The sequence below is a fragment of the Capsicum annuum genome, chromosome 1, assembly GCF_002878395.1.
Source record: "Capsicum annuum cultivar UCD-10X-F1 chromosome 1, UCD10Xv1.1, whole genome shotgun sequence".
Taxonomy (NCBI): Eukaryota; Viridiplantae; Streptophyta; class Magnoliopsida; order Solanales; family Solanaceae; genus Capsicum; species Capsicum annuum.
The window spans coordinates 248,315,235-248,342,922 of NC_061111.1; the positions used below are offsets into that span (position 1 = coordinate 248,315,235).

General features: G+C 36.7%; 1 pseudogene; it reads right to left on the reverse strand.

The window, feature by feature from the left end:
• On the reverse strand, window positions 1-27,175 carry LOC107862754 (annotated as a pseudogene).
• Window positions 27,176-27,688: the final 513 nt, after the last annotated feature.

Sequence of the window (27,688 nt, forward strand, 5' to 3'; positions counted from 1 at the left end):
CTATTGCCTGACAGTAACCTCAGCGCGAAGATAGAGAATTCCATTGATGAAGTATACACTATCTCCATCCAGAAATGTGGTCCAATCTACACCAAACAGGTTCCTGCAGCCAACCTTCATGCCCTGGGTGAAGATGTAGTCTCCCTTGTGCTTACGCACATATTTCTCGTCTGGACTGATACGAGCTGCAAACTCGTAATCAACTGCAAATGACTGCCCCCTTCTCTTGCATACCCAGAAACAACCCAAAGCAATTGAATCCATTTAGTTGATCCATGTTGCAACATACTGATAGGAAAAACCCGTCCACCCAAATGGGAAGCCTGTGAATAAACTTTACCAGCAGGAAAGAGTCTAGCACACTCATCTCTTTTCAAATCTAGGTAGATAATACATTGCTGACGGGGCATTTCAAAGGGGAGGGCTTTAACTGGTCTATATTTGGATGCCCTCTGCACATAACAATGATGCAAGGCATTCCCTGCCTTAGTAGCAATTGAGCGCTGCCAATATGGTGCTTCGTCCTTGTAAAAAAGAGCCTCTATGACCCGCTTTGAAGCAAGCTTAGGATCAAAGTCGTTACACATTATGACTTTCCTCAGCTTTCTCTCTGTCATGAAAGGAAACCGGATGAGGTGACAAAGATGTGAGCTCCATACTTCCCATCGCTCCTCAAGCTTTGGGTAATGCTTGCGAGCCCACTTCAATGCAATATCATAGCTGTTAGAGTAGGTAAAAGTCCCACATTGGTTGGGGAATGGACTAGTGGTTTACTTATATGGACTTGGGTAATCCTCATCTCTTGGAGCTAGCTTTTGAGGTTGATTTAGGCCCAAAGTCCTTTCTTGACATGGTATCAAAGCCAGGTTCATCTTCGTTTTAGGCTCCTAGTCTACGCGCCAATGCCAGTTGAGCCTGGGCGTGAGGGGGGAAGTTAGAGTGGGTAAAAGTTCCGTATTGGTTGGGGAATGGACTAGTGGTTTGCTTATATGGACTTGGGTAATCCTCACCTCTTGAGCTAACTTTTGAGGTTGAGTTAGGCCCAAGTTTTATTCTTGATATGGTATCAAAACCAGGTCCATCCTCATTTTGGGCTCCCGGTCTACGCGCCAGAGCCAGTTGGGCCTGGGCGTGGGGGTAGGGTGTTAGAGTGGGTAAAAGTCCCACATTGGTTAGGGAATAGACTGGTGGTTTGCTTATATGGACTTGGACAATCTTCCCCTCTTGAGCTAGCTTTTGAGGTTGAGTTAGAACCAAGGTCCGTTCTTGACATGGTATCAGAGCCAGATCCTTTTCCGTTTTGGTCTCCTAGTCCACGCGCCAGTGCTAGTTGGGCCTGGGTATGGGGGGGGGGCGTGTTAGAGTAGGTAAAAGTCCTACATTGGTTGGAGAATGGACTAGTGGTTTACTTTTATGGACTTGGGTAATTCTCACCTCTTAGAGCTAGCTTCTGAGGTTGAGTTAGGCCCAAGGTCCTTTCTTGACATGGTGTTAAAGTCAGGTTCATCCCCATTTTGGGCTCCCGATCCACGCGCCAGTTCCAGTTGGGCCTGAGTGTGTGTGTGTGTGGGGGGGGGGGGGTTGTTAAAAGTCCCACATTGATTGGGGAATGGACTAGTGGTTTGCTTATATGGACTTGGGTAATCCTCCCCTTTTGAGCTAGCTTTTGAGGTTGAGTTAGACCCACGGTTCATTCTTGACATAGACAGCATCCTCTGAAGCAACTTGAAGATCGTCACTAGACAGAACAACCTCAATTCCCAAAAGAGGCAGACTGAATACCTCTTCTTGGAACCTAAAGGATTTAAAGAAATTAAAAAGAATGCAAATGAAGATACTTTTTGTGCATTGCACTCACCAAAAGCAGTTAGTGAAAAAAGTTAAGTATTTATTATCTGTGAGTCAAATAAATAATAAGATTACTTTCAAATTTAAAGAGAAGGTAAAGGAAAATTTGTGAATGAGTAATAATTGATTAAAGTAGACTGATATGGAAATGCAATTTTTTTTCTTTAATTAATTTGTTAGTTGGTGCAAGCTGTGAATAACAAGTTCTTGTGATACTGAGGAAAATAAAAAATAAAATAAATAAATAAAAATCAAAACTTGACAAACTTTACTATCAAATTTAATCAATTCAGAGAAAACAATATCTATATAGAGTTACTCACTTGGTTATGTCCCATGAAATGTGCTGCAAGAAACTTCTTTGCAGCATTTGTTAACAACTGAACATCATCAGCCATTAATATATTGGAAGGAAGATCCAAATATAGCAACGCTGATTCAGTCGTCATGAGTAGATTCTATAGTAACAGGCTGCAATATCTCATGCACGACGCAACTTCAAATTTGTCAGCAACCATTAGCACATCAAACACACCAGTAGGTGTTGTAGCAGACAAAACATTACTATATATAAATTTCAGAAGGTCCATGACCGCAGTTTCTTTTGCTCAATAAAGTTAAGTAAGGCAAAAGTTAGCTTTCTGTCGACTAACAACAGAAGAAAATATGTCCAGATAATCTTTCCTTAAAAGGAAAAGATAGGAAGACAAACAAAGAGGTGGGCAATAAAATCGCAAATAATTCAACAATCAAGTGTATGGAGAATGCTACTAAACTTGCGAACATCCTACACCAGAACCTTGTCTAATTGACACTTTAGGAATATCTCATATAAAATTCATGTCTGTTATGATTCGTACAGAGTAAGCAAACCACAGGTAAAAGAAAAGCAAGAACAACACAACAGATTTACGTGGAAATCCTTGCGGGAAAAACCACGGGCAGAGGAATTTCACTATGAAAGGAGAGGAGTACAATGTGGAGAATGGGAGTATTTTCTGAATACCCAAAACGACCCACTAAATGCACTTATATAATATGTGCATACAAATAAGTCCTAGGCCCAAAAACATAAAGGTCCATATCGGGCCTGTCTACCCGATCCCTACGCTACCAGCACAGACCCCATTGAAAATCACCAACATGGGTCACACTGCGACACTTTCTAGGCTGGATCAACAAAATTTGGGTCACAACTCTAACAATCTCCACCCTTGACACTAATTCTAATTCAGAACTCAAATCCATTTCAAGACAAACTCTCCACCTCTTCCACAAAAGATCGTAAGGGCACATCTTAACAGCTAACACTAACCAAGTCAAAGCAATGCTCAAACTTGACACTTGGTAGTGTCTTGGTCATCATATCAGTAGGATTATCATGAATACTAATCTTGCTTGCCACAATATCATGAACAATAATTTCACGAACAAAATGATATCGAACATCAATGTGCTTTGTCCTCTCGTGAAACATTTGATCTTTTGTAACGAAGATAGCACTTTGACTGTCGCAAAAGACCATAGTAATCTGTAAGTTTTTGCTAAGTTCACCAAACAGACCCTTCAACCAAATAGCTTTCTTGAAAGCCTCTGTAATAGCCATATACTTTGCCTCAGTAGTTGACAAAGCAATCGTAGTCTGTAAGGTAGCTGTCACGACCCAAACTAGGGCCTGACCGTGATGGACATCCCAAACCATGAAGGCCTGGAACGCCCTTCTCTATCTGGTAATCATAAACAACATTCATATAATAAAAGAAGATGCGGAAACATAATCTGCTACGGAAACATGGTCAATTCTGAATTCAACATAAGTATGGAAACTGTAAATAAACTACATCTAAATAACATATGACTCATTCTGCAAAATCTCTACTACATAAAAATCTGACAACTGTCTTAAACTAGGACAAGGCCCCTAGTAGACCAAAACTAAAATAAGTGACATAATCTGAAAAGACATTCCTTCTGGAATAGAGAAGGCTCATCACTGCACAATCTGATCAGCTGTCTAAATTATCTACTACTTATCTGGACCCCTAGACTGAGTCTTAAAACCTGAGAGATAGGGGGATGGGGTAAATATAGATATACTGGTATGCAGAGCATATCCAAAACAATCATTTATTATTCAGCATATATGAGAGCAATTTAAAACAGTTTATAAGTATATCAAATAGTAAGAATTCATATGGTCATTTTAAAGACTGTAAAAATAATCTCAACTCTGAGAAATCTGTGTTACTTCTGCGCTAGGTGGTATAACCCTACAACTCTAAAAAATTCCATGGGCTATATAAAAACTGCCATTAACTCGGTAGCGAAGCCCCCAACCCAAGTGTGCCGCAAGGGTCAGAGTCTCTGAATCTACTATGCCTTATGGCCGTCGCCAGCGTACAACAATAATCTACCCGTATCGGCAAATACGGTTTCAGGCTAAGAGTTGCTTGAACTCGAGCCTTCTTCGGGTAACCTCCTAACCCTCTTTAAGCCCTTTTTAAAACTCTATCAAAACATACAGTCTTTGAAAACATACTCTGAAAACATGCTCTGAAAACATAATCTGTTATGGCATAAATACATATGGTATCGTCATGCCATTGAATTGCAAGTCACATCTTTGAGCCATTATTAGTCTATCATAAATCTCTGTATTCAAAATACAAGTTTTGAGACCAGTATTTCAATAATTCAATTCAATGAATCTTTTTTCTCAAACCTCATGTAAACACATGCAATTCTTTCTCATACACACAAGAACATATTGATATCAAGAAACACTCTCTTAACAATTCCAAATCATGTTTAATTGTCAGGAAATTGCAAAAACATCTTTTAAATCATAAAACCATAATCTTTAATTCAATACAAGAGAGGGAGTTCATAATTTATGCTCTCAATAATCTTAAATCTCAAATTCATACATATACATATATATGTAAATCAATTTAGGGAAAAGACCACAAGGCCAAAGCAATAGTAGCATTGAAACTTTCGAAATGCATAATCAATAATATAGTTTACAAAACCCCCATAAAATATATGCATCAAAACCTTTAAATCATGCTTTAACAATTTCAATCCCATGTAGTTTTTTTTTTGATAAACCCCATGTACCTTTATTTATGACTCTTGAATGAACTCATGCTTTTGGAATGCTATTCGAACAATTGGTGGGTGCATATTGTATCCCTCAAAATGGGGATTTTGAATCTTGAAAAGCTACGGTTAAATCTTGAGGTATTTGGGTTTTTAGTTTGAAACCCTAGAGAGAGTCTCTTGTGAATTTTTGAAGAAAATATGAATAATGTGGTCACTTGTGAGAAAAATCCAATGTTTAAGCTGATAAAGGGGTGGAAATTAACCAACATACCCTTAATGAGATGGAACAAAATATAATTTGGAGCCCGATTTTATGGGCCACCGCAATGCGCCACTATTGCGGTGACTCACTGGAAAATGATGAATGGGATTCTTGGGGTCACCGTGATACGAAGCCATCACGTTGTTCCATTGGTTAGGACTTGGAACTTCAGCGCGACGCGCCATAATCACACTAGGCTTACTGGAATTTGACAATTGTTAAATAGACCACCTCCGCGATGCGCCAAGCACCAAAATGATGATTTTAGTTCTAGCCCAAAATACGGGGTGTTACATTATCTCCCCCTTGGGATCATTCATCCCCGAATGATGGGTAGGAACGTTGAAGCTTAAAGGTATGGAATAAAGCGGACCTGATGTGTCTTCTAAGAAGGATATAACTGTTCTGAAACATTTAAACTTCTATCGTGAAACTGAATTCTGAGCTGACTTGATTTTTCTTGCTTCAAAGAGCTAATTCATGCTGAGAGTTTATGATTCCCACCGAAGTGTTTATGCTCAAATCACACACATTGGATTTGGTAGTGATAACTTATATAGGTACGAATCATGAGGCAACAAGATTTAGTTCGTACAAAGGTATTACACTGTCTGAGCTAAAATAGCTAAAAAAATTTGAGATTATGTGTTGAACTCTTATGAACTGAGTCATGACTAAATAACTGAATTTGAAACATGGTTCTTGGACTGAACTGAGTTCGCAAAGTACACGGATGGAATAGGTCATCTTTTGGGATGGTCATACACATTGGACTTCATATAGTAGGATGGAGTATCTCTTCAACACTCTTTCTAGAGATGTTCTAGTAGCATTAGGGCGCAAAGAATCTTAGGTATGAGTTATGCAAGACATCCAACTAAGGAATCACAACCTTGGCACTACTCTATAGCGTGGAATATAAGCATATAACTCATAAACTAGGATAGAGTTACCCGGCCTTAGGAAATACAACTTCTTACTTTTAAGCTTTGCACACTTCTCGAATATTCCTCAACTATACTACTATTCTTAAAAACCATACTCGTTGATTCAAATTGTAATCCTCATACGGGCATTTATAACTCTTTCTACTAATGTCTAAAGTAGCTTAAATCCTTTTACTTTGGTCAAGTCTAATTCTAAATCACAAAATACCACGTCACACCATGATACTAGTCTAAACCATATGAGTCAATCTTCTATACCCCTTTTAGAGATCGCACCCTAAACATAATATTCCTTACCACTTCAATGATGACTAAATCTGAACTCTTACTATGGATTTACTAGCACATATTGCGTTCCTCCAGTTAAATCCCCACATGTCATTCAAGCGCATCTTTATAACCACATATGAACTTCAAGGCAACCAACTATAAGGACATACTTCACATATTCTCTAAACCACTATTAATAAAACACCCATGCACTGCCCCAAGAGCATACACACATAAATTTCCACTAACCATCATATATACAAAGACTTGGCCCCAAATCTTACTTCACACTTATGGCCTTAGCTAAAACAAATATACTATGATATTCCATCAATAGGAAACATTTACTCATCACCACTATCATCACATAAGGAAGAGTAACTAAAAGGTTAGAACATAAGATCTTGAATCATGGAAGGATACTATACGAGACTTGACACTTAACTGAGGCCTAAGTAACATCGAATCATCATTAAGGATTCATCAAAGTGATCTGAATTGAGAGTATACCTGTCAAAAAGTTGAATCTCACCAATTATTTGGCGTGTAGCATACGTTATGGGAACTGGGCACATAATAAAGCATGAGTAAATGAGTCATAAGATGCATGACTTTAATTTGGAGTTCATAAATTATGGAATGTGATCCCGACTACTGAATGAACTGGAATTCCTCATTTAGGAACTGTAAGAGCACGTGATTCTTTATCATATACATGAGCATGAACTATGATCATGGAACTGAAACGTAAAGCATGAGCAAGTATTGGGATCACTTAAAAAAATACCAAGATAAGAATGTGTTAGGCCTCACCCTCACTCCCTGATGTTCTATATCATACCGACATCACTACTAGAATCTGAGAGCCTGTCTTGGTCACTAGTTTTATGATCTTCCCCTTAGCTTTAACCCATCATCTTAAGTTTGAGAGATCCCTTACTAGAATCTAAACTGAACTACACTCACTGCACTCTGGGGTCTAGAATACAACAATACATGTAATTAATAGAACTTAACCCGAATGGCTATACCTGGAAGGGAAAAACCCACTGCTAATCCTACCTTCTGAGACACACTCTATCTTTCTATAGTCCCAGTAGTCAATCACATAATACTTGAACACTTACTAACTTTGAATCCTCGTGAGTATTCCCATAGTCGGAGTGCACACCTTATAGTACTTCAACTCTTATTTCTATAAGTTCAATCTTCAAAACTCAAAATTAGCTTCTAACACTTACCATGGAAATTACCGAGCCTTTGACGAACCATACTACTTCTGTCATAGCATACCAATATCGCGACTCCAAACTTATATCTTTCTACCATGAGAATCAAGATCATATCAAAAGGCTCAACTTTATCAATCAAAATTCCTTAACTTGGCTATCTAGAACACCATATACCATCTAACCAGTCTTTCTTCACCTAGCAACTCAACGGTACCACTTCCCATACAGAACATGTAATAGCCTTAGAAAATATCACAACCCCATATCAACTTGGGCATACCTCTACATCATACATACAACATCATACTTCATTACGAATCAAATAAACTTAAGCTCTTGCATACACTGTTCAAGCCTATTAGATCACTTCCATATAACTAGTATCATTAATTAAGAAATCATCATATTCACTTTCATGGCCATCAACTGATCAAACTTAAGGTCTAGTGCTAAACATAATTTACAACCCAACCTGACACACAATTCTCACAAAACATTCATCATTAATCTTAAGCCACTATTCTTACATCCTCATCCTACATTAAATTCAAGCCAATAGTCTAGCATCAATCATCTACCACCGATGAAGAATGCATCATAATATACTAGTCCACCGTGGGGGCATTCTATCCAAATACCTAAAAAAATCTACTGCACACCTTCTCACAAGTAGTACTAGTTTACAACTACCAACGGAAAAAAGGTCGGGGGGGGGGGGGGGGGGGGAGTAAAGTCACATATTAGGCATGGTCAACCTTAATCTTATATTATAACCCCATATACTCTTATCTACTTATACGACTTTATCACGTCATACTTACTTACCCAAGCGTACATTTAGAATACCTTCAAATTCCACAAATAATCATGAGTCTATAATTATAACTTACTGGCTCATCTAGCCATTTTCATACTTGAAGCAGAAAATAATTCACCTTAACTAATAACTCCTTCTGTACCTTCTATAAAACTAACACACAAGGACGTATCACTTCATTACCATCTCAATCTCATGTGAAAAAATTCGACTATACATATATTCAACCAACACAAAAATAACAAATTGAACAACAAGTTGCTAGTGAATCAAAATAGACCTCACACGGCTTCACTAGACTTTGATTTTTGTGTTTTGAACAAGAAAATGAAATGAATAATAGAGCAACTATGCTAGTGAATCGAAAGAGCCCCACATGGCTTCACTAAACTTTTAGTTTCAACAACACGATGATAACAAGATTACAAGAGATAAAAACTTGACACACAATAATCAATGATCTAAGAATACAAATCTTACTCTGTATAAATAAAAAATCTGAGTCAAACACTTCCCCCTACAGACTATCACACAATCCACATATGCTACTATTTACCACATTAGTCTATCATTATAAAGTGATAAATCATCCTCAAATATTGGTTATTCAACTAAAATATTTATTTATACAAAAGTCACCCTCACTCTGACTTCTAAATTTGTGACTTCATATCACCAACTTCTTGGTCTAATCTCACTACCAATAGGTCATGCCACCGACACTTAACTTATATTACTACTCAGGTGGAAATACAGTTCCAACATTCTGCTACACATCATTCTGCCTTAAGCATGAAATTTGCAACATAATTTTTTTGAAAAGGACCGAATACACTTAGTACCGCAGGCTGAAAGACATAATTTCATCAAGATCAAGGTTAACACTAGAATCGATACACTCTGAAGCACTAACGGACTCATCTCAAGTCCTTGCACAATTTCTAAAATCTTATATGATTCAATCAGAAAGATTCATACCATTTAGACTCTAAACTGTTGCACTTAAATTACCCCAATAATGAGACATATCTAGGCACATCAAAGTAAGAAAAGAATTGGGATAACTTTACTTTCGTATGGGCGACACCATAGCACAAATTAGAGTATGAAAGAGGAATATTCTGGCTCAATAGCATGAACTAGAACATGAAGAAAGGGAATCATTCCTAAACGCCTAGTAGCCTCCTGCTTATAAGTGTAGCGCACTACATACCCATAAACAAGACTCTACCCGACGTGATTTCGCAGACACCCTGGGACTATGAACCGTGCTCTGATACTAAGTTTGTCACGATCCAAACTAGCGCCTTGCCATGATGGACATCCCGAACCATGAAGGCCCAAAATGCGGTAATTATGCACAACATTCATGTAGTAAAAAAAGATGTGGAAACATAATCTGCTACGAAAACATAGTCTATTCTGAATTCAACATAAGTATGGAAATTGTAAATCAACTACATCTAAATAACATCTGACTCAGTCTGTGAAATCTCTACTATATGAAAATCTGATAACTGTCTAAAACTGGGACAAGGCCCCCAGTAGACCAAAACTGAAATAAGTGACATAATCTAAAAAGACAGGCCTTCTGAAATAGAGAAGGCTCACCACTACCCAATCTGATTAGCTGTCTGAATTATCTAATGCTTATCTGGACCCCTAGATTGAGTCTTAGAACCTGAGAGGTAGGGGGAAGGGGTCAATACAGATGTACTGGTACACAGAGCATATCCAAAATAATCATTTATTAGTCAACATATATGAGAGCAATTTAAAACAGTTCATAAGTATATCAAATAGTAAGAATTCACATGCGCATTTTAAAGACTCTGTAAAACTCATCTCAACTCTGAGAAATCTGTGTTACTTTTATGCTAGGTGATATACCCTAGAACTCTGAAAAATTCCATGGGCTATATGGAAACTACCCTTAACTCGGTAGTGAAGCCCCCAACCCAAGTGTGCTGCAAGGGTTGAAGTGTCTGAATCTACTACAACACACGGTCGTCGCCATCATACAATAATAATCTACCCGTATTGGTAAATACGGTTTCAGGCTAAGAGTTGCTTGAACTCGCGCCTTCTTTGGGTAACCACCTAAGCCTCTTTAAGCCCCTTTTTAAAACTCTATCAAAACATACAGTCTTTGAAAACATACTCTGTAAACATGCTCTGAAAACATAATCTGTTATGGCTTAAATATATATGGTATCATCATACCATTGAATACAAGTCACATCTCTGAGCCATTATTAGTCTATCATAAATCTCTGTATTTAAAACACAAGTTTGAGACCAGCATTTCAATAATTCAATTCAATGAATCTTTTTTCTCAAACCTCATGTAAACACATGCAATTCTTTCTCATAGACACAAGAACATATTGATATCAAGAAACACCCTCTCAATAATTCTATTTCATGTTCAAATGCCAGGAAATTGCAAAAAATATCTTTCAAATTACAAAACTATAATCTTTAATTCAATACAAGAGAGGGAGTTCATAATTTATGCTCTCAATAATCTTAAATCTCAAATTCATACATATACATATATATGTAAATCAATTTAGGGGAAAAGACCATAAAGCCAAAGCAATAGTAGCATTGAAACTTTTGAAATGCCTAATCAATAATATAGCTTTCAAAACCCCCATAAAATACATGCATCAAAACCTTTACATCATGCTTTAACAATTTCAAGCCCATGTAATTTTTTTTAAGGATAAACCCCGTGTACCTTAAGTTATGACTCTTGAATGAATTCGTGCTTTAGGGATGCTATTCGAATAATTGGTGGGTGCATCTTGTATCCCTTGCAATAGGGATTTTGAATCTTGAAGAATTATTGAAAAGCTACGGTTAAATCTTAAGATATTTGGGTTTTTAGTTTGAAATCCTAGAGAGAGTCTCTTGTGAATTTTTAATGAAAATATGAATAATGTGTTCACGTGGGATAAAAATTCCATGTTTAAGCTGATAAGGGGGGTGGAAATTACCCAACATACCCTTAGTGAGACATAATGAAATATATAAGGAGCCCAATTTTATGGACCACCACGACGCACCACTATCGCGGTGGCTCACTGAAAAATGACGAATGGGATTCTTGGGGTCACCGAGATGTGGATCCATCACGTTGTACCACTGGTTGGGACCTGGAACTTCAGTGCGACGTGCCATAATCGCGCTAGGCTTACTGAAATTTCACAATTGTTAAATAGACCACTGCCGCAATGCGCCAAGCACCAAAATAACGATTTTTGTTCTAGCCCAAAATGTGGGGTGTTACAGTAGCATTTCAACTAATAGCACAACCACCGATGGTGAAAATATAGATTGTAAGTTGTAAGGGACCTCCTTTTTGTTGGGTTTGAAATCGAGAGGGCGTCATTCGGAAGCTATTAGTTACAAACTATGAGATGATAAATAAGATGACACATGAAAAATTAAACTAAAAATATATTATTGGATATGGTTTGGCCAAACGGCCTACACATTAAAAATAAAATTGAAAATCTTAAAACTTATTGGGAGAAATCTCTCCCTAAATAAAGACTCTTTAAAGACTATATTGTGGATGCTATTGTGTTATGGTATGAGAAGGGGGACCTTCTATTTATAGATGTCCAAAACCTTTCCTCCAAGAAAGAGGTTAGCCAAATATGGAAAATAATTATACTTTTTTCTTTCAGGAAAAGTAAAATTAATTATGGTAACTTTTATTTTCCTTCTAAGAAAAAGTAAAACTTAAATATAGTAAGAAAATCAGGGCTTGATTTTATTTAAAATATTCTTGATCCTCCTTCTTCTTGTGCATGATCTTCCTTCTTCATATATATTCTTCATATATCACTGCTGCTTACCATGATTAAAAATTAATATGGGTTAAAATTGGAGCCCTATGCATTAAAAATAGAAGCACGGGTTGATAAGATTGAAAGTGAAGCCTTGTGCTTTGAAAGTGAGCACAGGTTAAGAGTGGAGCTCATGCGTTAAAAATAAATGCACGAGTTGAAAGGAGCCCAAGTGTTTAAGCAAGTATGGGTTGAAAATTGGAGCCCATAAACATGGGTTGAAAATTGATTTTGGTTTTAAAGATGGATAAGCAGCAGGATTGTTGAAATTTTGTTTGAAATTTTTTCTCCACATGTAGTTTGACAAAAATCTTCATTATCATCCAAATTATTGCATCTTGAATTTGAAACCGCTTTGAACCTATTTAATATCATCTCACCACACCATTGGACCATTGAATCGTAAGCTCTGATACCACTTGTTGGGTTCGAAATTGAGAGGGCGTCATGCGGAAGCTATTAGTTGCAAACTATGACACGATAAATAAGATGACTTATGAAAAATTAAACTAAAAATAAATTATTGGATATGGTTTGGTCAAACGGCCTAAAAATTACAAATAATATTGAAAAAATTTAAAATCTATTGGGAGAAATCTCCCCCTAAACAAAGAATCTTTAAAGACTACATTGTGGATGCTATTGTGTTATGGTATGAGAAGGGGGGCCTTCTATTTATAGATGTCTAAAACCTTTCCTCCAAGAAAGAGGTTAGCCAAATATGAAAAAGAATTATATTTTTTTCTTTCAGGAAAAGTAAAAGTAATTATGGTAACTTTTATTTTCCTTCTAAGAAAAAGTAAAACTTAAATATAGTAAGAAAATCAGGGCAAAAACCCTAGCACTTTTATCATGATCTTCTGCAAAACCAGAATCAACATACCTGATAACTCCATCTCTATTTCACCCAAACTGCAAACAAACATCTGTAGATCTGTTGGAAATTGCTTAAGTTATTGCACTAGTTTTTAGCAAAATAAGTTGTTTAGTTTTAGGATGAATTTGAATTTTGAATTTAAGTTAGGTTGTTTGATTTGTTGAGACATTTTAGTGAGTTTAAATTTTGAATGTTGCTGTTTTTAATATTGTAAGGTGGCTATTTAAAGCCCCTTGATGCTCAATAAAATCATTGAATACTATTGAATGCTATTGAAAGTTATTCAATCAATTGAGAGCCACTTTAAACCCCTTTTCACTACTGCCCCATTTTCTTTTAAAAAAATCAACAGTGGTATCAAGAGCTTCATTGATCTTACGGGATCTGTGAATTCTTCCAAAGCGCTACCATATCATTTTTAACCCGCAAGGGCTACCATTTTAACTCGCCAAGGCTACTTTTTTCAACCCATGCTTATTTTCAAAGCGTAGGGCTATTTTTCTTCCAAAAAGATGTCAAGCAGCAGTCTCTCATTGAATACCCCAAAAATTTTCAATTTTCACCGGCAAAAACTACCAAATTTGGTCACTGAAATGAAATAATATCTTCAATCCTATGATCTGTGGGAAGTTGTAGTCCTCTTTTCTGAGACTACAAAGCCCTCTGGTTGCTGCATATAGATATCCTCTCCAAGTTCTCCATGTAAGAATGAAGTTTTGACATCCAACTGCTCAAGCTCAAGATTATGCATGGCCACAATTCCAAGCAATGCTCGAATCGAACTATGCTTTACAACTGGAGAAAACACATATGTGAAGTCAATACCTGGAACCTGACTGTAACCTATAGCAACTAGTCTTGCTTTGTACCTAGCATCTTCAACTCCCAATGTTCCTTCTTTCTTTTTGAATACACACTTGCAACAGAAAACTTTCTTATCTTTAGGCAATCTCACCAGGTCCCATGTGCCATTCTTATGAAGTGATTCCATCTCCTCTTGTATAGAAATCATCCATCGGTCAGAATCATCACAACTAACTGCCTCTGAGTAAAATGAAGTATCTTTACTGGAATCAATACCTTCTGCTACACTCAATGCATAAGCAATCAAATCATCTTTAACATACTTTTGAGGAGGTCTAATATCTCTTCTAGGCCTGTCTTTAGCAATAGAATATAATAGCGTCACTGGTGGTGAAGAAGAAATAGTGTCACTCTGTATCTTCGGGATAGACTGAGAAGTAGGCACTGGTGTAAACTCTGCTCCAATCTGCAATTTAACATGGGTGATTGACTTTTGTTGATTCATGCCACTAAGCTCATCTCGAGGCGAAGCACTATATTTGGAGGGAGCCCGAAGAATGGCAGTTTCATCAAACACAACATCCCTGCTAATTATAAATTTTCTACTTTTTGGACACCAAAGCTTATAACCTTTAACACCAGGCTTATAACCCATAAATAAGCACTTGAAAGATCTAGGTTCTAAATTTCCATTATCAACATGAGCATATGCAGGATATCCAAATATCCTCAATTTAGAATAACTCGCAGGAGTACCAGACCATACCTCTTGTGAAGTATTTTTATCAATCGCAACTAAGGGAGAGCGATTAATAAGAAGGCAAGCTGTGAAAGCAACTTCAACCCAAAAAGACTTGGGTAAACCAGCATTAGAGAGAATATAACATACCTTCTTTATATAGTCCTATTCATTTATTCGGTCACACTATTCTGCTGCAGAGTATGATGAACTTTCAAGTGCCTCACAATTCCTTCTGACTTGTATAAAGCATTAAATTCATTAGAATAGAACTCTAAACCATTATTGGTCTGAAGGCATTTTACCTACTTCCCTATCTGCTTTTCAATCATAGTCTTTCATTCTTTGAAAGTTGGAAACACATCATTTTTTTGCTTCTAAAAGAACACCCAAACTTTTCTGGAATAGACATCAATAATAGTATACAAGTAATTAGATCCTCCTCTAGAAGGTACTCTAGCAGGACCCAGAGATCAGAATGAATGTAATCATGTGTGCCCTTAGTTGAGTGGATTCCTTAGTGAATCTGACACTATTTTGCTTCCCAAAAATACAGTTCTCATATAACTCCTATTTGATAATATTCTTCCCATTAAGAAGTCCTCTCCTACTTAGTTCAACCATCTCATTTTTGCTTATATGCCCTAGTCACATATGCCAAAGTTTAGCAATGTCACTTTCTGATAGAGATAAGGTAGAAATGGCTGCATCACCTGTAACAGTAGAGCCTTGCAAGATATACAAATTTTCAGACTTTCTCTGTCCCTTCATCACAACAAGAGCACCTTTAGTAACATTCAGAACTCCAACTTCACCAGTGTACCTAAAACTATTTGAATCAAGGGTACCCAAGGAAATAAAATTTCTCTTCAGATTTGGGACATACCACACATCACCAAGTATCCTCATAATCCAATCAAATATGTTGATCCTGATTATTCCAATACCAGTTATTTTACATGGTATGTTATTTTCCATCGATACAACACCTTTAAAGACTATTTCATATGTTGTAAACGAATCCCGATTACGACACATATCAAGCGTGCAAGCTGAATCAAGAATCCAATCCTCACAGGGTTTGGAGTTACCATCAAAAACTACCAATATTTCTCTATCACTACCACCATATTCAACAAAACTGGCTTCAACAGACTTCTCTGGTTGGTTTCTCTTCGATTTTATAGATTCTCTTTTCTTTCTATTCTATAACTTCCAACACTCGGATTTGATACAACTATTTTTCTTGTAGTAATTACAGGTTTTGTTTCTATTTGTAGATTTTGACCTAATCTTGTCATCACCCCCAGAATTTCTCTCAAGAGTCCTTCCTTCTTGAATAATGAGACTATCTCCTTGAGTCTCCGACCCATTCACAAGATGCTTCATCTTCTCCTTAGAGAACAACACATCATAAACTTCATCAATCGTCAGGGTATCACGAATATATAAAATCGTATCCCTAAAGGTCATGTATGATGAAGGTAGCAAACACAATAAAATCAACCCTAGATCTTCCTCATCGTACTTAACCTCTAGAGTCTCTAAATTAGAGATGATTTTCTTAAATATAGATAGGTGATCCTCCAAGGATGCACCCTCAGACATGCGATGGGAATAAAGTCATTGCTTGAGATACAACTTACTTGTTAGGATCTTCTTCATACACAACGATTCCAGTTTCAACCAAAATGCAACGGCTGTGGTCTCCTTCAAAACATCCTGTAGAATCCAATTAGATAAATGAAGGTGGATCTGAGATAGAGCCTTTCGATTCTTACATCATTTGTCCTCGTTCTTCCATGATGAGGGTATCTTCTCAAACCCTAATAAATCATTGTCCAAATCTATCTGCATTACAACAATCCGTATCTTAACCTGCCATAACAAAAATCTAGTGTTGCAATCCTACAATAAAATATCATACTTCATGGTTGCCATCCCTGAGAAAAAAAATCAAACAGTCTCATCGAACAGTCTCTAATACCACTTTGTTATGATTCGGACAGAGTAAGAAAACCACAAGTAAAAGAAAAGCAAGAATAACACAACAAATTTACATGAAAACCTTTTCAGAAAAAACCACGGTCAGAGGCAGAAGAATTTCACTATGAAAGGAGAGGAGTACAATGTGGAGAATGTGCGAATTTTCTGAATACCCAAAACAACCCACTAAATTCACTTATATAATATGTACATATAAATAAGTCCTAGGCCCAAAAACATAAAGGTTAATATCGAGCCTGTCGTCCCGATCCCTACACTACCACCACAGATCAGACCCCATTAAAAATCACCAACATGGGTTGCACCTTAAAACTTTCTGGGCCGTATCAACAAAATTTGGGTTACAACTCTAACAATGTCAATGATCCTATAGTAAAAAAAGAATATATGTGACACGCTAAAGCTAATAAGTTGAGAATTTCCTTGTCTGGTATTTGCTTATCAAGTTGTTTGGCAATCATAGGAAGATATCAATCTTCATTAATTAATAGTAGGTAATATGATTTTTATTTGATGGTCTATTGAAAGTTGAAGAATGTAAATAGAAATGCATCTGGTTTTCGCAAACCCAAACTCAATTTCCTATTAGAGAAGAATCTAGTTATTCTGAGTTTTTGTCCCTAACAAGAGTCACTGAAAGAAGTGGTGGAGGGTTCATGTTACTAGATTGTAGGAACCACAAGGATTTAAGGATCGAGTTGATTGCCCAGAAGTTAACTTGAAGATACAAGCTCAGAAGAGAAGAGGAAACAGAGAGAGAGTTGAGAGAGAAGGAATTGAGTTTATTTCATATCATGATTGTAACTAAATGATTACACGCCCTATTAATAGAATATACAAGTTGATAAAGCTATTCTAACTTACTGAAACATCTACAACTAACAAACTCAAGTAACTGCAATTTAACTAATTTCTGGAGCCCAACTACTGTAGCAACATTGTACTTAACTAAGTTTTGAATTCTAACTTGCTATAATAACCAGCCAATCCTACAAAAACTCGTAACTTCTTTAATGTAGTAGGAATAGTAGGCCAATTCATGATAGCCTAGATCTTCTGAGGGTCAGTAGAGACACCTTCAACAGTGATAAAATGACCAAGATAATCAATCATGTGAATACCAAAGAAGCATTTGTTTTTCTTGGCAAACAAATAATGCCCAACTATTTTAAAAAATATAGATCTCAGATGTACCAAAAGTTCTTCCATAGTTCTACTATAAATTAGAATATCATCAAAGAAAACCAGCACATAATTCCTTAAAAACTTTTGAAATACAAAATTCATCAACCCTTGAAAGGTCGCAAGAGCATTTGATAATCCAAAAGGCATGAATAAGTACTCAAAATGTACAAAATGAATTCTAAAATCAGTTTTAAGAACATCTTATTTATCCATCCTCAGTTGATGTTACAAGTATGATCATGATCATGATACTTTTGAGTGTTTATGAAGACTAGTTACTAAATGGCTCTTTTGTCATTTCTCTATTATTTTGTAATGTTGTATAAATAGAACATTGTAGGGTTTATTTTCTTAGTTTATACTTGATATTGAAGACACTACTCTTACGAGAGAGAGTTCTCAAAACTGAAATTGGGGAATAATATAAGGATGGATTCTCTTGTGTGTTGCAAAGCTTGAGACTTTGGTGCTTTGAGAGGTGGATGCCCCTCTTGTGTCATTGTAAGAGTTAGGTGTTTTTTGTATGAAGTTTTCAAGGTCCAAGAGTGAATATTATCTTGGGTTGTTAAGACTACATCAACATTTGTCTAACTATCTATCTTTGTTTTTTGTCCTAATCTTGTAGTTTGTCTTGTTGTTGTTCAAGACGTTTGGTTATTGTGGCTGTAACATTGTTGTTCTTCATTTTTATTATCATAATATATTTTGGTTTTCTTCTGAAAATTAGGTGTTAAACACCTCATTACACGATGTTCTTGTTGTGTTCTTGAATCCGAGAGGGGTCACCAAAAGAGGTCCATAGTTCCTTGAACTAGTGGACTATTTTGGTGTTTGTTTTCTTGTGTTTTTGGGCTGTCTTGTATCATTTGGTATCAAAGAAAGGTTTGATTTTATTCCAACAAAATCAATCTTGGGATTGTTATCTTGAAAATAAAAAAAAAGTGAAAAGGAAGAAAAAGAAAAAAAGTTACTGTTCACGTTTCTAGGGTCTTTCAAAAAAACTTGATTTTTGTGTGTTTTGTGTGTTTCTAGTGTTAGATACTTGTTCCCTAACCCTATTAGTGTCTAGAAATTGAAAATCCCAACAAAAAAGAAGTGTCAAAATCAAAAATCCCCCCCCCCCCCAAAAAAAAAAACTAAACCTATTTTTGACCCTAGGTCAAATTTTGAGTTTGTGATTTTGTGTTTTATCTTGTATTTTTAGTGTTAGATTTTTTTATCTAACACTATAGGAGTATAGGGTTAGAATTTGAGCTAAATTGGAGGTTATTTGATCCATCCACCATTGTTAAGCTTGAGTTTGAAGAAACCTGAAGGTGGGATCTCATTGTGGGAGGTTGTTTTGAACTCACGTGTGTTTTGTTTTGTAGAATTTGTATTGTATTGTTGTGTGTGGTGTTGTGGAATGATTGGGTTTCTTGTTGGAATGTAACTTGAAGGGTTATTTTTGGTAACAATGGAATCCAAGGCTTCAAATGCTCAAACAATGGATAATAATGCCATCAATCTCATTTTGGCTTGCCTTGAAACTATGTCTCGAGATGTGGCTAGGTTAAATGTGGGTCTTGAGAAATTAGATACGGATGTGGCATCAATAAGTGGGAGATTAGATCGTGTGGAAAGCCAAAGGAGTCTACCTTCCACACCTCAAAACAATTCCCTTACTAATACTCTCGGAACCATGCACCAAATGCTATATCCACCAATTGCCACAAATCCAACCAATCTATACTCCCGAAGCCAAGAAAAAGATAGACCAAACCATCCCCCACTCCACCAAGTCCAACAAGAAGGGCTTGGACTCCAAATACCACCACCAAACCTGAACCCTCTCATCCAAACTCCACTTGACTAAAGACCTCACTATCCAAATCCAATCCCCCCACTACAAGCTCCACTTAACCCAAATAGACCCATCCATGTTGAGAGCTATGGTAGAGGAGAACCACATAGTGGTTATCGGCAGTATAATGATATTTACTTGAGGGAAGAAAGAATGAGGGGTATACATGGGGAGTTAGACCGAGAGGTGAGATATGGCCATCCAAACCGAGATGTAGGTCTCAATTCCATCAAAGTGAGCCTTCTCGTTTTAAAAGGTGAGAGTGATCCTGAAGCCTACCTTGCATGAGAGTTGTCTTGTGATAAGATCTTCCAACTTAATGATCTCACTGAAGAAAAAAAAGTTGCTATGCTATAGCTTACTTCGAAGGGTATACTAATACATGGTGGGAGTATGTTAAATGGTTTGGGAATGAGATGATTAGGGGACAACTTCCTCCTTGGTTTTGGTTAAAGAACCTTATGCGGCAACGGTACTTGACCGAGACTTATAGGCATGAGCCTCTTTCCAAATTGTATAATTTAAGGCAAGGGAGCAAGAGTTTCATGGCTTACTACGATGAATTTCAACAATTGATGTTGAAACTTGACCACCGAGGCAAGCAAGTAAGTCATGACATTGTGTGCTTCAAGGTTGGGTTAAACAAGGACCTCTTCACTCGCATGAAACTTCACAAATTCGACACCATAGATGGCATCTTCCACGCAGCTTTAGAGGTTGAGAGGGAGCTCAAAGAGAACTCATTCATGGCTACCCAACCCGAGGACACTAAGGGTTTCTAAAAACATCCTCCAAGGTATGAAGGTAAATTGAATTCTACTTCCAATCCCAAGGGGTTTCAATGTTTCAAGTGTCAAGGGTGAGGGAATAAGGTTAGTGAGCTCCCAAACCAGTGGAATATGATCCTAAATGGGGGGTAGATTATACTATCTTGGAGAAGAGGTAGGAATTAAATTAGTTAAGAATGATGACAAATCACAAGATGGAGAGCAAAAAGAAGCGAAAGTGCAAAATGAAGAGTATGGAGAAGATGTGTGGCCGGAAGAAGGAGATTGTGAAGTGCCTTTCTAAAAGAGGTGAGCCTGTGAATTTGTGGTCAAATTCCTCTCAAGATGGAGAGGATAATACAAGTATGATCATGATTATGACATTTTTGAGTATTTTGAAGACTAGTCACTAAAGGGTTCTTTTGTCATTTCTCTATCATTTGTAATGTTTTATAAATAGAACCTTGTAGAGTTTATTTTCTTAGTTTATGCTTGATATTGAAGACACTACTCTTGTGAGAAAGAGTTCTCAAAACTGAAATTATGGCATGGCATAAGGGTAGATTCTCTTGTGTGTTGCAAAGCTTGAGACTTTAGTGCTTTGAGAGGTGAATGCCCCTATTGTGTCATTGTAAGAGTTAGGTGTTTGTTGTATGAAGTGTTAAAGGTTCAAGAGTGAATATGCTCTTGGGTTTTTAAGACTACATCAACACTTGTCTAACTATCTATCTTTGTTTCTTGTCCTAATCTTGTAGTTTGTGTTGTTGTTGTTCAAGACGTTTGGTTATTGTGGTTGTAACATTGTTGTTATTCATTTTTATTTTCATAATATAGTTTGATTTGATGCTGGAAATTAGGTGTTAAACACCTCATTACATGGTGTTCTTGTTATGTTCTTGAATCCGAGAGGGGTCACCAATAAAGGTCCATAGTTCCTTGAACTAGTGGACTGTTTTGGTGTTTGTTTTCTTGTGTTCTTGGGCTATCTTGTATCAGTTGATGATATCCAGAATTTAAGTCAATTTTAGAGAAGACCTTGGATCCACCTAGCTCATCTAATAAGTCTTCCACAATAGGGATTGGAAAATTGTTTTTGACAGTAAACTTATTCGAATCCCTATAATCAACACAAAATCTCCGTGTGCCATCCTTCTTCCTGACTAACAATACAAGTGAGACAAAAAGACTGCAACTAGGCTGAATAATTCCATGGTCCATCATTTGTTGTACCGTGTTCTCAATAAGATCCTTTTTAACTAAAGGATATTTGTAAGGTCTCTTATCCAAAGGTTCAACCCCAGGTTGTAATACAATCCTATGATCAAATATACCCCTAGCAGGTGGAAGATTAATAGGTTCTTCGAACAAAGCAACAAATTCTGATAATACCTATAAGTGTGTAGGATCTTTCTTGTGATCAGTGTCAATTTTTGATGGATGCCACTTTGCTTCATCAATTCCTTGAGGGGTCACCTGAATCATACACAATTGAGAATGCATTCCTAAGTGCTTTACTAATTTCCCTTAACACTTTACAACCAGAGCCTCTGAGTAGATGTTTTCTCCCCTTATACCAGAACTCTATTGTCAAATTTCTGAAATTCAACTTGATATCACCAAGTGTCAAAAACCACTGAACTCCCTATACAACACCACAAGATCCCAGTGGTAACAATAAGAAATCTGCATAGAATTCAGCACCTTGAAACAACCAAGTACTAGTAGTCACCTTATCTACCTTCATACTACCATTTGCAGCAGCTACTACCTCAGGGTTAATAGATCTTACTTCACACCCTAACCTTTTGACCAGTTTAGGATCAATAAATTTATGAGAGCTCCCAATATCATCAATGTATGCAATTCCATTTTTGATTGATAACCAGTTACCTTCAAGGTTCTAAATCCCAAGGATCCATTCAAGGCATGCATAGATATCTCAATGTGCTCTATAGGCTACCCTAATTCTAACTCATCAACAAACGCATCTTGGGCTTCTGCTTCTAGGTCTTTAACTGATGCCTCTATTTTTTCCGTCTCATCTACTTCTAACAAATACAATTGCTTGGAAGTTTTACATTTATGTCCAGACATATACTTCTCATGGCAGAAATAGCACAAGACTTTTGCCCTTTTTGCCATTCATCTCTTGACTACTCAGAGTTCTCCTATTCAATCCCTTGGAAAAACTAGAATTTGTGCTATAAGGCTTAGGCAAAATGCCTTTGCTTCTAGAATACTTCTGATCTGCAAACCTCTTTGCAATTATCGGAGAATGATTAGTGGGGTATTGCCTCATAGACAACAGGTAAGCGTCCAGCATTCTTGCAATTTTATATACTTTAGAGAGAGGAGAAGGTTTGGTGATCTTAACAGCTATATTCCATTCTATTGTTAAGCCTCCAATATAACAACTGAAATTATTCTCCTCTGATAGATTCACTCTTATCAAACTTCTTTCAAAAGCTGGATGATATTCCCTTACACTTCCTGTCTGATTAATCGTTTTAATCTCTTCCATCGGATCATCAAAATCGATCCCAAATCTCTTCACTAAAGTACCAACATATTCCTTTCAGCTGATAGTTTGTAAGTACAGTCTATACCTCATAAAAGAAATATGCCATTGGATGGTGTCACCCTCAAATTGCAATGATGCAATGTTAACCTTCTCAAGAACTGTAACATTCTCCATAGAGAAGAATTGCTCGATCTTGAACAACTAAGATCAAAGGTCATTCCCAGAAAACTTCAAGAATCCATTCTTGACAGTCGAGTGAAATGAGATTGTTGAAAATTTGAAGCAGCAGGAAAATGAGAATTATTACAAAAATCAGGGCCCCTATCCCTTTCCCTGCGATTCCCCATTCCTCCTTCATGGTCCGGAGCTTCTTCATGAAACAATGGAACAATGTTCCTCCTGTTTTCCCTCATTAATTGTGGTTTCAATTCCATAAAAAACGTGATCCAAATTCTCTAATGATGAAACCTTGCCAGCTAAATGCTCCACCTCTGTTACCAAGCTCTATAACATCTAATGTAAATCTCCAATTTCTGCGGTAGCAGTTTCTAAAGTTGAGTCACTAGCTCCTCTTGCTCCTTTCACCATTATTGCTGAGGTCAAGTGGCTCTGATACCAATGTTACTCAGTTGTAGGAACCACAAGGATTAAAGGATCGAGTTGATTGCCCTAGAGTTAACTCAAAAATACAATCTCAGAAGAGAAGAACAGAGAAAGAAATAAAGAGAACAGAGAGAAAAGTATATGAGTTTATCTCATATCATGATTGTAACTGAATGATTACATGCCCTATTAATATAAAATACAAGTTGATCGAGCTATTCTAACTAACTGAAATAGTTGCAGCTAACAGACTCAACTAACTGCACTTTAACTAATTTCTAGAGCTCGACTGCTGTAGCAAAACTATACTTAACTAACTTTTGAATTCTAACTTGCATTTATTTATGACAACAATTCATCATTTGACAAACATTGGATTATTCAACCCTTCCATGAGGAGTATGAATTGCAATAGCTACAATCTTCATCTAATTTAGGTGAGCCAATACAACTCAAAGATATATTCTTTTCTTCGTCCTTAATCATCTTATGCTTTTCTCTTTGACCATGCCTAAACGTTTCCAACTCTGGCATGGATACCACAACCTTGGAGGTGTCAATTTTATTAACTGCTTATGGGGTAGGGTGGGTGGGGGGGGGGGATGAGCCCGTGTGACAAGGCCCATAGTACCGTAGAGCCAGACATGCATTGGCATAGGTTTTATTCCCTGATAATCAGGAAAGAAATGTAGTTGAAAACTGTTGCATAATCAAGAAAGATATGAAGTGGAATGAACTGAATCTTTAACACAAGAAAGCACCAGTCAAACAGTCAAATCAAATTAGAACTTATCCGACACATGGATTTGTATAGTTACATGTTGTTGCTGCAACTCTTTCATGCCAACGAACAACTATGCAGAAAACAAATAATTGTTTTTTTTTTTAAAAAAAGACAGCAGGGAATGCGTAATAAGGCAAAAAGTATCATATCAAGGACAACTCACCTTATAAAAGAATTGACTCTTAGCTTCCAAAACGGGAGAACTTAAATGTAAAGTTCTCACACAAAGGGGGTTTGAGGAGTTCATATTCATAGATGAATTATCATTGTCAGAAGCTTCATCATTGCCTGTAAAATGGATCAAACTTGTCTAAGAAAACCTTGGCAAATAACCAATGACCACATATAGACTACAAATTAAGAATGCAATTAACATCAACGAAGATTTTTCAATCCAATTATGCATTTGGAGAATATACTGGGAAGAGTGATCAAAAGAAGAATTTAATCTATTAGATATTTTGATAATCAGGAATTTATGGAAAGAGTTAGTATCACTAATGAGTGATCTTCTTGAAATAGCAGGAAAAAACAGTCCATTATAGGGAAGTGAATAAGTACAAGGGAGATTTGTGGCCATCGCAATGCCAGAAGGCGATGTGAGACTTTCTTTTTAATCTTTTTAACATGTTCTTCCAAATTGACATTTTTTTTCTTGTTTTCTTCATGTTGTTGGAGCCTGGAGGACATCATGCAAAGGCTCTGTATTGCTCCAACGCTCTAATTATTATCAAACTTTTAAAAAATAATAATTACATGACTGTTTGCTTGCTGCAAAGGAAGTTCTTCATAGCTCATGAGTCTATGTCAAGACCATGAAAATCAAATAATATTTGAAACTTCTGAAGTAAGAGTTGTGTTTGGAATACTTTTTGCCAAGAATATCTATAGAATTTGAATGCACTTCTGTCAAAATATGATTTATACGCCAATTCTAAAAACTAACAAAATCACTCAACAGATCCTAAATATGATTTACATTTTGTAAATCGCTCTCGTTGGTCAAGGTTAGATCCTCTTATTTGGCCATTCTCATCATTGATGTCTTGTTATCTCAGGACATCCTGACAGGCTTTTCCTTGTTAACTGGCCTTGAGATTCTCGTTATAGGCTGTAATGTCCAACCGCTTAATGGGAAGGACGGCATTAGCTCTCTTCTGCCACCACGAGGGACAAAGAGTACCTGCATTAGGTCCACCTGAAAACCAACATTTACTTTGTATGCTCGAAGTTCAAACACAGCAGGCAGTTAAAGTTTGTGATGCATTGAAATCGTAGAAGTATCGATATCCACAAGCCAAAATAGAATTTTACGTGGAAACTCCTTGCTCAAGGGAGAAAAATCACGACCCGCCTCCAGGATTTTTAAGCTCCACTATATCCAAGCAACTTCTTGAATACAGAATCCAAGGATTAACCTCCTAATCCTTTTGTCTCCTAGCAATAACTCAATTACAAGAAGACACAAACAATAAATCTACTATTTCAAACTCCAGCTAATTCTAACTCGACACACCTAGCTAACTCTAGCTTGAGAGTCACCTAACTCTAGATGATTACAGAGAAAAGAGGCTTACACCACAACACCTACTAACAATCATAAGGAAATGTAAACAAACGTTAAGAGCACAGTACAAAGACTAGAATACAACAAGGAAATAAAATACAACTTGATGAACAATTAGTTCCCTGTTACAAAGTGGAGTCTTTGATTTCAGCTTTAGAAAGATATTTAATTGTGAGAATATGGAAGCGTTGGTTTTCTTGTTGAAGAAGATGAGCAATATATAGTATGACACAAGAAAACCTAGAAGAGATCTCATTGGCTGAGACAAAAAGGTGACAACAACTTTTTCACCAACTTTTGTACTTTGCGCAAGCTATGACAGTTGACTGTGATAGTGACAGATGAGTCCAATCTGTTCCCTAAGTGGTAGCAGGTCTGTCATCACATAAAATCTAGGAAACAGGTCCCAACATACAATTTGTCAATCATCAAAACTAAGGACTTAACACATCCATTCTTACCTTATTTTAACAAAAAAGAGAATTCTATATTGAAGAAGAAAATTGCAGCAGTTATATTTGTAAAGAAAATGCAAGCACATCCCACATAAGGGGGAAAAGCCTTAAGTCCATAAATTGTCTTTCGCGTAACAACTGCTACTCTAACTCTAACCAGTTGAATTTAGCTATATGAATCCTTTACATCATTTTTACTTCATCTGGATTTGTAAACTGCCTTTTTCATCTATTAACCAAAAAGAAATTGCAACGTGAAAAAACCGCCTTTATGATAAACAGTGGGATATCTTATTCCAGATATATATGTATAACACAGAACCCAAAATCTGTGGACAAAAAGATGTTGAAACCTAGTAAATTTTTTGTTGTAAAAAGAAGCCATTTCATGATTTATTCTCTCTTAACTCCAAAAATTAAAAATAAAAATTAGCAAGAAAAGCAAACCATTTCCTTGTCTCGATTTCTTCTCTCTTGCGCTTGCCTTTCTGGTCCCAATCTACTTCTGCACTGAATCCACCATTGCCTGGTTTTATTTCTGCCCGGCTTGGTACAATCTCTATCATCCACAACCTATCTGAGAAGGCGCTATTGTTGCAAGCAAAACTGAAGTCAGATTGGGCATTCGAACCACCATCTGAGAAGTTGCTATACTCATCCCTGAAGAGCTATCTGAATCCATTATAGAAGGATCAAACAGTATAGTGTTTTGACCCAAAACTTTATTCAAAACTGAATCAAGTAAAAGAAAGTGTGTGATATTACATTGGGAACACGGGGGATTTAAACACAAAATTTACAGCCTCCTACGCACTTTATTGTGAACTTCTAAGTCCATATAACTTATGTGAATTAATGATTTAGAAAATGTAATGCCCCGCAATTCGAGCTACAATATGGACCATGATTTTGATGCATTGTTAATTCTGAAGCCATAAAATCCTATGCCAATACGGCATGTTAATTATTGTGTAGCATGTGAATCCGCTCAATCTTGAATTTAGACCATAGAGGTCCTTCAACTCAAGGACGAGTTGGAACTATTTCGATCGACCAAGTTTTAGTAGACGTTGTAAAGTGTGTCAGCTTCCATCGACCATAACTCTCTGTATATGTCGAATTAGGAAGCCTACTACATTTCAAATGATAGGTATTTGAGTTAGCTTTCCAACGATACAAATTTGTCTAAAATCCG